Here is an 8,912-nt window from a genome sequence, read left to right on the forward strand (position 1 = left end):
TATATACCTATCCAAAAGTCCCTCCCCCACCACGCCCCCCAGGTTTCTCACCTCTTTAGAAGCTCAGAAAACTGTTAAGCTTCTCTAGATGTCTAAGTTGTTTCATCTTCAATTCCAATGGCTATAAGATTCCAATATTACCACCTCTCCACCCCTACCTGCTTCTTCTGTATTAGTTTTTTTTCTTTCATCCCCCCTTTTTATGAGAAAATTGCTTTTTACCTTTTTCTCATCTTGACTTTCCCCACTTCTCAGATCCCTGGAAATCCCTGTAAGGCTGGGGGTGTGGGGGTGTGGGTATGTGGGTGTGTGTAACTCTCTAGAAAGCCTCTCCTGCCCCAGCAGACACTTTCATGGTTTCTCTTAAAGACAGTCCCTCTCTAAATTGGGGTAAGCGATAGTATTCCGCTGATTTTTGTACCCTTGACATTGTCAGGTTATCTGTTGTTTGGAGAGTTTTTAAACCCATAACTCTGCTTCCAGCTTGGGGGTGGGTCTTAATCTCCTTTCCTCCCTCTTCCCCCCCCCCCCACCAAGCCTCTGAAGCCCTTCCAGTCACCGTTGACCTCCTACCTTTTGTTTCTTTGTTGCTGGTACAGTGTGGGCTACTCTGCCAGTCCTCTGCCAGTCCTCTGTCTTGTTGGGGCCAGGAGCTAGAACTCCAAGGAAAGTGACTAATCGACAGCCTGAATGTACATAGAACTCAGAGGCTGACCTAGAGCTTTACCTGCTCAGTCCCTTGGATCCTCTTTACTCCAGTGAGAGGCAGGTGCCCAGGTCCACATTGGAGGCAGAGTATGAACTCTAGTCTTCCCTAGTGTGGGATCAAGGCTATCCACTGCCCCACCTAGTGGCCCTCCACAGAGGAATGCTGGCTCCCAGTATTTTGTCTTTCCTTTTTGAATGTGCAGAGAGCGATGTGGTCCCACCCTGGGGAAGTTTCCCCTCCGTATCTCTGGAGGTTTGCAGCCCTAGGAGCCTGGGTTAATGTTGGAAAGGGACTTCAGGGTCCCAGATGGAGTCAACGCTCCCCCACCCCTGGGGGTTCCCAGCTCCTTGACACACCCAAATGACTGAGGCCCCAAGAATTGAACTATCCGTGGGGTCTGGTGTTCAGAAAGCGGTGCACCCCTACACCCGGCCTGGAGTTATTGTTCTGTGAGTCATCTGGACTTTAAAAAGTGACAAATTCAAGCTGAAGGAGAAGGATCCAGCTGAAAAATGCTCCGGGGAGCCGTCTGTCAACCATCACCACGCACCCCACTGTTCATCATAGCAACTGTATCAGACACCCTAAGAGATCAAATATTAATAAAATACTGGTTTATTTCTCTAACAATTCTGATAAACCCATTACACATGAACACAAATGAGAGAGTTTCCTGAAAAAATAAGTATTTCCCAAAGCAAAAAACAACAAGTGGTAAGAATGTAATTATGCTTTATATCTTCACAGAAGATATAAAGCTGGGTTCTCTGGGCTGCTCCTGCCTTTGGTGTGCTGCTATATGTTCAAAATGTCGTTCAAAATAACTGACCTCATGCCACTGAGTAGTTGAAAAAGGAAGGAGCATTTTAATAGATAAATAACAGCTTAGTATTGTTTTGGAAATGGTTTTGACCTTAAGGAAAAGTAATCTCGTAGACAAAGAATAATCGAACTTTTACTTTGGAACATTTTTCTAGTAGCCAAGATTTGTATTCTTCACTGAGATTCTGACCAACTTCAGGGAACGTTTGGGACTATCCATCCCTGGCAGCTTACCCAACCTGGACCAAATAGATTGGTATGTCTTCCTTCAGCCTTCCATGCCTACCTCCTTTGATCTTTGCTATAAAATGTCTCCATCTTGTGGAAAGATGGCTGTATTGCAGTCATGCCTGGTTGAACTAACACACACACACACACACACACACACACACACACACACACACACACACACACACACGCACACACACACGAACTAAATGACCACAACTATACAACACGGTACAGCAGTAAAGAAAATCATTGGAGAATTGTCCCTGGCCTCAAAGGCCAAACAACATAATGAAGATGACAATATTACCTAATTTATTTTATTTTTTCAGTGCCTTACCAACAAAACTTTCACAGCATTACTTTGCAGATCTGGGGCTCGGTCTGCTGGGGCACCCAGCTTCTGTGGCCTTCACCTGTCTGTGCCTCACTTTCCAGTTCTGTAAAATCAAAGTGTTGGATATGGAGTGGTCAATGGACCCTGAGACCTTTCCAGGGGGTCTCAACTTAAAATAATAGAAGTTATCCATTTTACACTTCAACAATAGTCTCACCTTAGAATATAGTTTAAGGTCTGATACTGCTAAATCTACTTCCTTTACATTTCTCCCCCTAGTTTATCTGAAATTCCTGACCTTTTGTTCTTCCAAATGAACTTTGTTATTATTTTTTCTAACTCAGTAAAATAATTTTCTAGTAATTTAATTGGGATGGCATTAAAGAGATTTAGTAAAAAGGTCAATATTAGAGCAGTTAGAAGGAATATATATAGAATGAGGGCACGAGTGTGAATCGAATATGAAGGGATGATATATTAAAAATAAAATTAAGGGGTAAGAGAGGAATGTATTAGGAGACAGGGAAAGGTAGAATGGGGCAAATTATCTCATATAAAAGAAGAAAGAAAAAGCTTTTACAGTGAAGGGGAAGATGGGGGAGATGAAAGAGAACAAGAAAATTTTACTCTTATCAGAATTGGCTCAGAGGTAATAACATACACACTCAATTGGTGTAGAAATCTACCTTACCCTACAGGAGATTAGGAGGGGAAAAAAATAAGAGAACGGGGGAAGGAGTGATAGAAGGAAGAACAGTTCAGGGGAGGGTAGTCAGAAGCAAAACACTTTTGAGGAGGGACAAGGTAAAGGGAGAGAGAATAGAACAGAATAAACAGAGAGGAAAATAGGATAGAGGGAAAGACAGTTAGCAGTAGTGTTTGGCCTAGAGGCTGAGAGCTACCCGAGTCTACTTACCTTTCATCCAGGTCTTCGGTGGCCATCCAGATAAACGTATTGAGAGAAGAGACTTTCCAGAGTCAAACAAGGGTTAGGCTTTATTCAGGGTCTTAGTTACGTATCCATATGCAGGGTGAATTCTTCCTCAGGTGAGAGGAACCCTCCTCCTCCCAAGGGCAAGAGGATGGGAGCGGAAGAGGGAGGGACCCTCTTCCCTCTAAGGGCCCTGCAGTAAGAAGAGAGGGGAGGGACCCCCAAAGGGGACCCCACAGCCAGAAAAGAGCCTTCAGGCTTTCCTGTCCCTACTTAAGCTCTCCCTCTGCATAGTTTGCACGTGAATACTGTGCGTTCTCTCAGCCCCTAGCTAATTAACAACAGGTGTGCTCAGACCACGGACCAATCTCAAGGGTGGGATGCTCTCCCCAGCAAGTTTCCCACTGAGAAGAGGTGGAAATGCATGAGATAGCCCGTGTTTCATGCCTCAATCCCCAGCTGTTCCCCAGGGGGCCTCTTGAGAACTCTGAGGTTTAGAGGTCCTCACTTTTACCTGCCCGAGACTGTCCACGTGAAAACTGAGCTTACACCCCCAACACAGTAGTAACTGAAAAAACTTAGAAGCAAGTTTCTCTGATAAAAGAATTACTTCTGAGTCAAATTTACAAAAATAAGAATTATTGACAAATGATGAAAAGATATGAACAGTTTTCAAATGAAATAAAGCTATCTATAGTCATATAAAAAAATTTTCTCTAACTCACTATTGATTGCAGAAATGCAAATAAAAACAATTCTGAAGTACTACCTCATACCTATCAGATTGGTTGAAATGACAGAAAAGGAAAATGGCAAATGTTTGAGGGGATATGGGGAAAATGAGACATTAATGCACTGTTGGTGGAGTTGTGAACCATTCTGTAGAACAATTTGGAACTATGCCCAAAGGGCTATAAAAGCATGCATACTTGTTAATCCAGGTCTGTATCCAAAAAAAGAGATGAAAACAAAAAGGAAAATGACTTATATGTACAAGAAATATTTATAGAATGTCTTTTCTGGTGGCAAAGAATTGGAAATTGAGGTGTATGCCCACCAGCTGGGGAATGACTGGACAAACTGTGGCATGTGATTGTGACAGAATAATATTGTGCTATGAGAAATGATGAGCAGGATGCTTTCAGAAAAACCTGGGCTTACAGAAGCTGATGCAAAGTGACATGTACTATGTCCAAAGTGACAGCAATATTGTGAGATGATCATCCCTGAACGACTTCAGTCTTCTCACAATACAATGATCCAAGACAGCTCTGGGAGACTTAAGATGAAAGATGCTGCCCCTCCCAGAGAAAGAGCTGATGGTGTCTGAATGCAGATTGAAGAATACTTTTTTTCTTTATTTCTCTTGAGTTTTTTGGTCTATGTTTTCTTTCGCAACGTGACTAATATGGAAATACATTTTGCATGACCACATATGCACAACCTACATCATAACCTTGCCTTCTCAAGAGGGGTGGCTTGGTTAGATATGTGTATATGTCTATATAAAATACTGGCCTCTATGGTGTGGTTGGGAGGGAGGAGGACCACTCAAAGTAGAATGAAAAAAATCAAAAATTAATATGATCTACAAATTAATATGATCTACAGGACCTTTCCTATTCAGGGGATGGTCAGCTTCTGCAAGGAAGTGAAGCAGAGTTAGAAGATATTTGACAGAATTCGCACTGACACCAGTTTGAGGGGGTAGCTGACTTTGATAAGGATTTTTCTAAAGGAGAGGGAAGGAAAAAACTGCACTCCTGCACCCCCGCAGCCCCCCACCAGAAGCCCATCCACGGCCCCACAAGACCCACAGGATGCTCCCCACCAAATGGCCCCCATCAAACCCTGGGCTTTCCAGGCTTTCAGGCCTGCCACTATCCAAGATAGAGCTCAGCCTTGGCCTCGGGGGTTCCTCCCAGGCTGAGCAAGGCATAGCAGGTGTGTTGGGGAGGGAGGTGGGGCTTTAGGGTTGTGGTTTCCAGGCGGGTGTTACCAGTTCCAAGGTGGGGGGGGGAGGGAGCATCCTTGTTCTGTACCAGGTGCAGAGGAAACATCCCCAGGACCAAGCAGCAGTTAATGGTGCCAGAGAAGAGTCTGACCTCACTTAGCCAAGCTGTGTTGCTACTGGGGGGGGGGGCAGAACCTGCTTTAGGGGGTGTGAACCTGGCTCTTACAGGATGAGGTGGGGTGGGGTTCCTGTTCTTCAGTGTGTGGCACAGGCTAAGGGCCAGAAGGCCTGGCACCTTCTCAGGTCTCAACCTCTTGGAATACCTGAACACCTAATGTGGGTTGGGGGACAAGGGGGGTACCGAGAGTGAGGAGTCCCCAGAAGTGGGGGGCAGACTCTGAGTGGCTCAGGGGGAGGTCAGAACTTGTTAGTCAGCTGTTGGGCAGGTTCTGATCAGTCGTTCTACATTTGGACCCAGAATATCCAGAGTCAAGCTAACCATGTCCAAAACAAGGGATCCCTTCTGGACCCCAGTCATGATGGAGAAACCAGAAGAAGAAAGTCAGAAGAAAGTCCCAGGAGTGCCCCTCCCATGCCCCTGCAATCTCAGACCCTTTGGGGTCTTGTTCCCATCCCCTTCCCCCTCTGAAGTTCTTCCCCACCCTTACTCCCCTAGGGTCCAGGACAGGACCACAGAGGAGGGCCTCAGGCTCCAGTACAGGCACCAAGTTGTCCTTCTGGGGGTTGAATAGGGGGGCACTAAGCATGAAGTGGAAGAGTAGCCATCCAGTTAGGCATCCTTGGACCTATTCTGGAATTCCTATTCACTCATTCAATGGAAACTTCCTAGTGAGTCAGAAAGCTGGCTTGTGCTGCATGAAGAAGCCAGGCAGACAGGTAGCAGGGGAAAGGAAATGATTTCTGAATCCATGCCCAGCTACATCTGGGAAAGAATTGTGTGTGTGTGTGCACACATTCCCTTCCAGTCTTTCCTGGCTGCTGGGGGAGTTTCCATGACCCCTTCTGGCCCTGGAACCCTAGACCTGAGCCACAAAAGCTCAGGGTCCCTGACAGAAAGTCATCCTTGCTGGCTGGCCTGGGAACATCCAAAGTCCTGAGAGCCAGCAGGGAAGTGAGAAAGAAAGGCACAGGGGAAAGGGTACAGACCTCAGGGGCCAGAGCAGTCAAATGAACACCAGCCAAGATAGCTTGGACACAAATAATCAACAAGTAAAAACAAAGATTTCCTTGGCGTGTAGGAGAAGGGCTTAATTAGAGTGTTGTAGTAGATGTGTACAACAGACATTTCCCAAATGGATTCAAGGAAGGGGTGGATAACCTCCTGACCATTCCTCTGGTGGCAGGGTATGTTGTCACAGGAGACCAACTATGAACGAAAAACAATGATGGAAGAGATCACCAAGGGTTGGTTAGATTGGGCCGATGCTATCTAGTCAAAATGGAGATTCGGTATTGGTGTGGCACATATCAAACTACCAAAGAATCATTTTGTAGGGGGCAGGGGGAATGAGATAGAATTCAGCTGGAAGAACAGCTGGAAACACTATCAAGAGAATGAAGGAGGGAAACTGAGGAGGGAGGCCCAGCAATGCTAGATCTCAAATTCTATTTAAAAAAAAAAAAAAGCAGGAATCTTCCAAACCATCTGACCTTGGCCCAGAAGAGCAGTGGTCGATCAGTGGAACAGATTAGGTAAATAAAAGAAAGTAGTAAGACAAAGATTCGAGCTTTGGGAAAGAACTCACTATTGGACTGCTGGGAAAAGTGGAAAGCGATCTAGGAGAAACTAGGGCTAGACTAACAGTTCTCTCTGAATGGAGACCAAGAGAAGGTCTAAACGGGGGGGGGGGGGAGCACAACTGAGGCATAAAGGGTCATATCCTAAGCCAACCAAGAGAATTTTCAAAAATATACCTGTCAGATCCTTAACTAAGGGAAGGGCTGGCAGTTTTATGAAATAGGCTTTGTGCTGCTTCCTACACCGAATGAGGATCTGATTTCTTTCTTGCCTTCTCAGTAGGTGAGTGTGTGTGTTAGGGGAGGAATGGAGGTAGGGAGAAGATTTAGAACTGTGGGCAAAACCTGAAAGAGATACTTTTCCCTGGATGGCAGAGAGCAGCCTGAGTTGCGTTCTTCAGCTCTAGCTTCTTCTCAGGGAAAGAAGGCCCCCTGTCCTGCCTAGACTCCTTCTTTGCTGACCCTTCCCCAGCTTCTGTTCATGGCGGCAGAGGGCTGTGGGGAATTGAACCTGCAGGGCAGCATGGGGATCCCCCAAAGCCAGGTTCTGCTTTGGACTGCCCGCCCCCGTTTCTTCTGGGATTGGATCTCCCTGAACCTAATGGTGCTCCACCTTCAAGCCAACCTTTGGTCACCTCTGGCACACTGAGAGACACTTACCCGGATCCCAGAAATCCCACACTTCTCCGACAATAAAAGAGTCACTCAGGGTACTTGGGGAACGGATGAGAGACTTCACAACCACGACGCTGGACGACTCAAAGAGAAGTCCTTATCTCCAAAGACATGGACGATACTCCATTTCCCCATACTGATTCGATGACCATCTAAAATCAGAGGGTCTGGTCGGAAGCCAATCCCAGCCCAAGGAGGAAGGGAGGGATGATGATGTTCGTGGCATTTGGGGTGGTTAGGATTAATTTTCCCTGTTCTGGGTCCTCTCCCCTCCACCATCCCCTCTTTTATCTTCCCCACCTCTGAGTTTTACTAATTCTTCTTACTTCAGCACAGCCTGAAGGGCTTAAACTCTAGGCCAATAGCCCTTGGCAAGGGGGAACCCACATCCTTCTCCTGGCAGGAATGAGCCATCTTATCCCCCGACTTTATGGCAGCCTGGTGGTCGTTGTCTTCAGGAGAGTGGTGGAGAGACTGGGGTGGGGGATGGGAAGAAAGGCAATTGGGTGGCAAGAGACTTTGCAAAGAGGGGTCTTGGGGCTCGGGCCCAAGGATTTACTCGCTCTAGTCAGCGGAGGAGGTGCTCTAGGACAAGCTGGGGCTCTGGGAAGACAGAGGGTGGGAGCAGTGAGCAGTGTTTGGGGGAAGTGGATGGCAGCCAGACAGGGCTGTCTCAAGAAGGCACACGTATCCTTGACAAAGGGATTATTTGTCACCCGCTCCCATTGCTCGCCATGAAATACTCAAGAAGTGAATCTATGGGATTAAGTGGGGGTATGGGGATCCGAGGGTCTGGGCAGGGCATGGAGGTGAGGTCTACAAGAGTCAGAGCAATGGGCGTCCAGGGGGAAGTCTGTGGACGTCGGATGAGGATGAATTGGAGTCACCTGAAGTCTGCACGGGGTGCACATTGCCTGGAAACAGGAAGACCTCGGCTTCTGGAAGGAGAGCCGAAATGTTGGACTTTGTCTCTGACGGAGACTCCCAAAAAGCGAACCAACAGAGCCGCCTTGCGGGGCTCCCAGCGGGCGGGTTGCCCTGGCTCAGGGTGGGCTTATTGGAGCAGTCCTTGGCTGCCTCCTAGCGCTTGAAGCTGTGGTTCCGTGTCTTCCCGTTCAGCTAAGGGCAGTGGGAAAGTCGGATGGCTTTCAGCTTGTTGGGGTCATCCGAGCTCAAGTACCCTGAACTTGGGCGATTTTCCACTTGTGACTGGTGATGTGGCAGGTATCTTTTGGTCCAGAAGGGCAATTTTTACCTAAAGAACGGGGGGGCAGGGGGGGGGGGTGTGTGCAGCGCTCTGCCCACTGTTAGCAATGAACAGACCAAGCAAGAGAATGCCAAGGGGCTGAAGGGGGTTGGTGATAAAGGCCTCCAGAGAGCAGGAAACACTCGAACCTCGCCGGGGTGTGTGCGTGTGAGGTAGAGATGAAGGGACAAAGCGGGAGGGGTCAGGGACAGCAGCAGGACCACCTTTGGATAATGAAAGTCTATTGAGGGC

Source organism: Notamacropus eugenii, chromosome 5 (genome assembly GCF_028372415.1).
Source record: "Notamacropus eugenii isolate mMacEug1 chromosome 5, mMacEug1.pri_v2, whole genome shotgun sequence".
Taxonomy (NCBI): Eukaryota; Metazoa; Chordata; class Mammalia; order Diprotodontia; family Macropodidae; genus Notamacropus; species Notamacropus eugenii.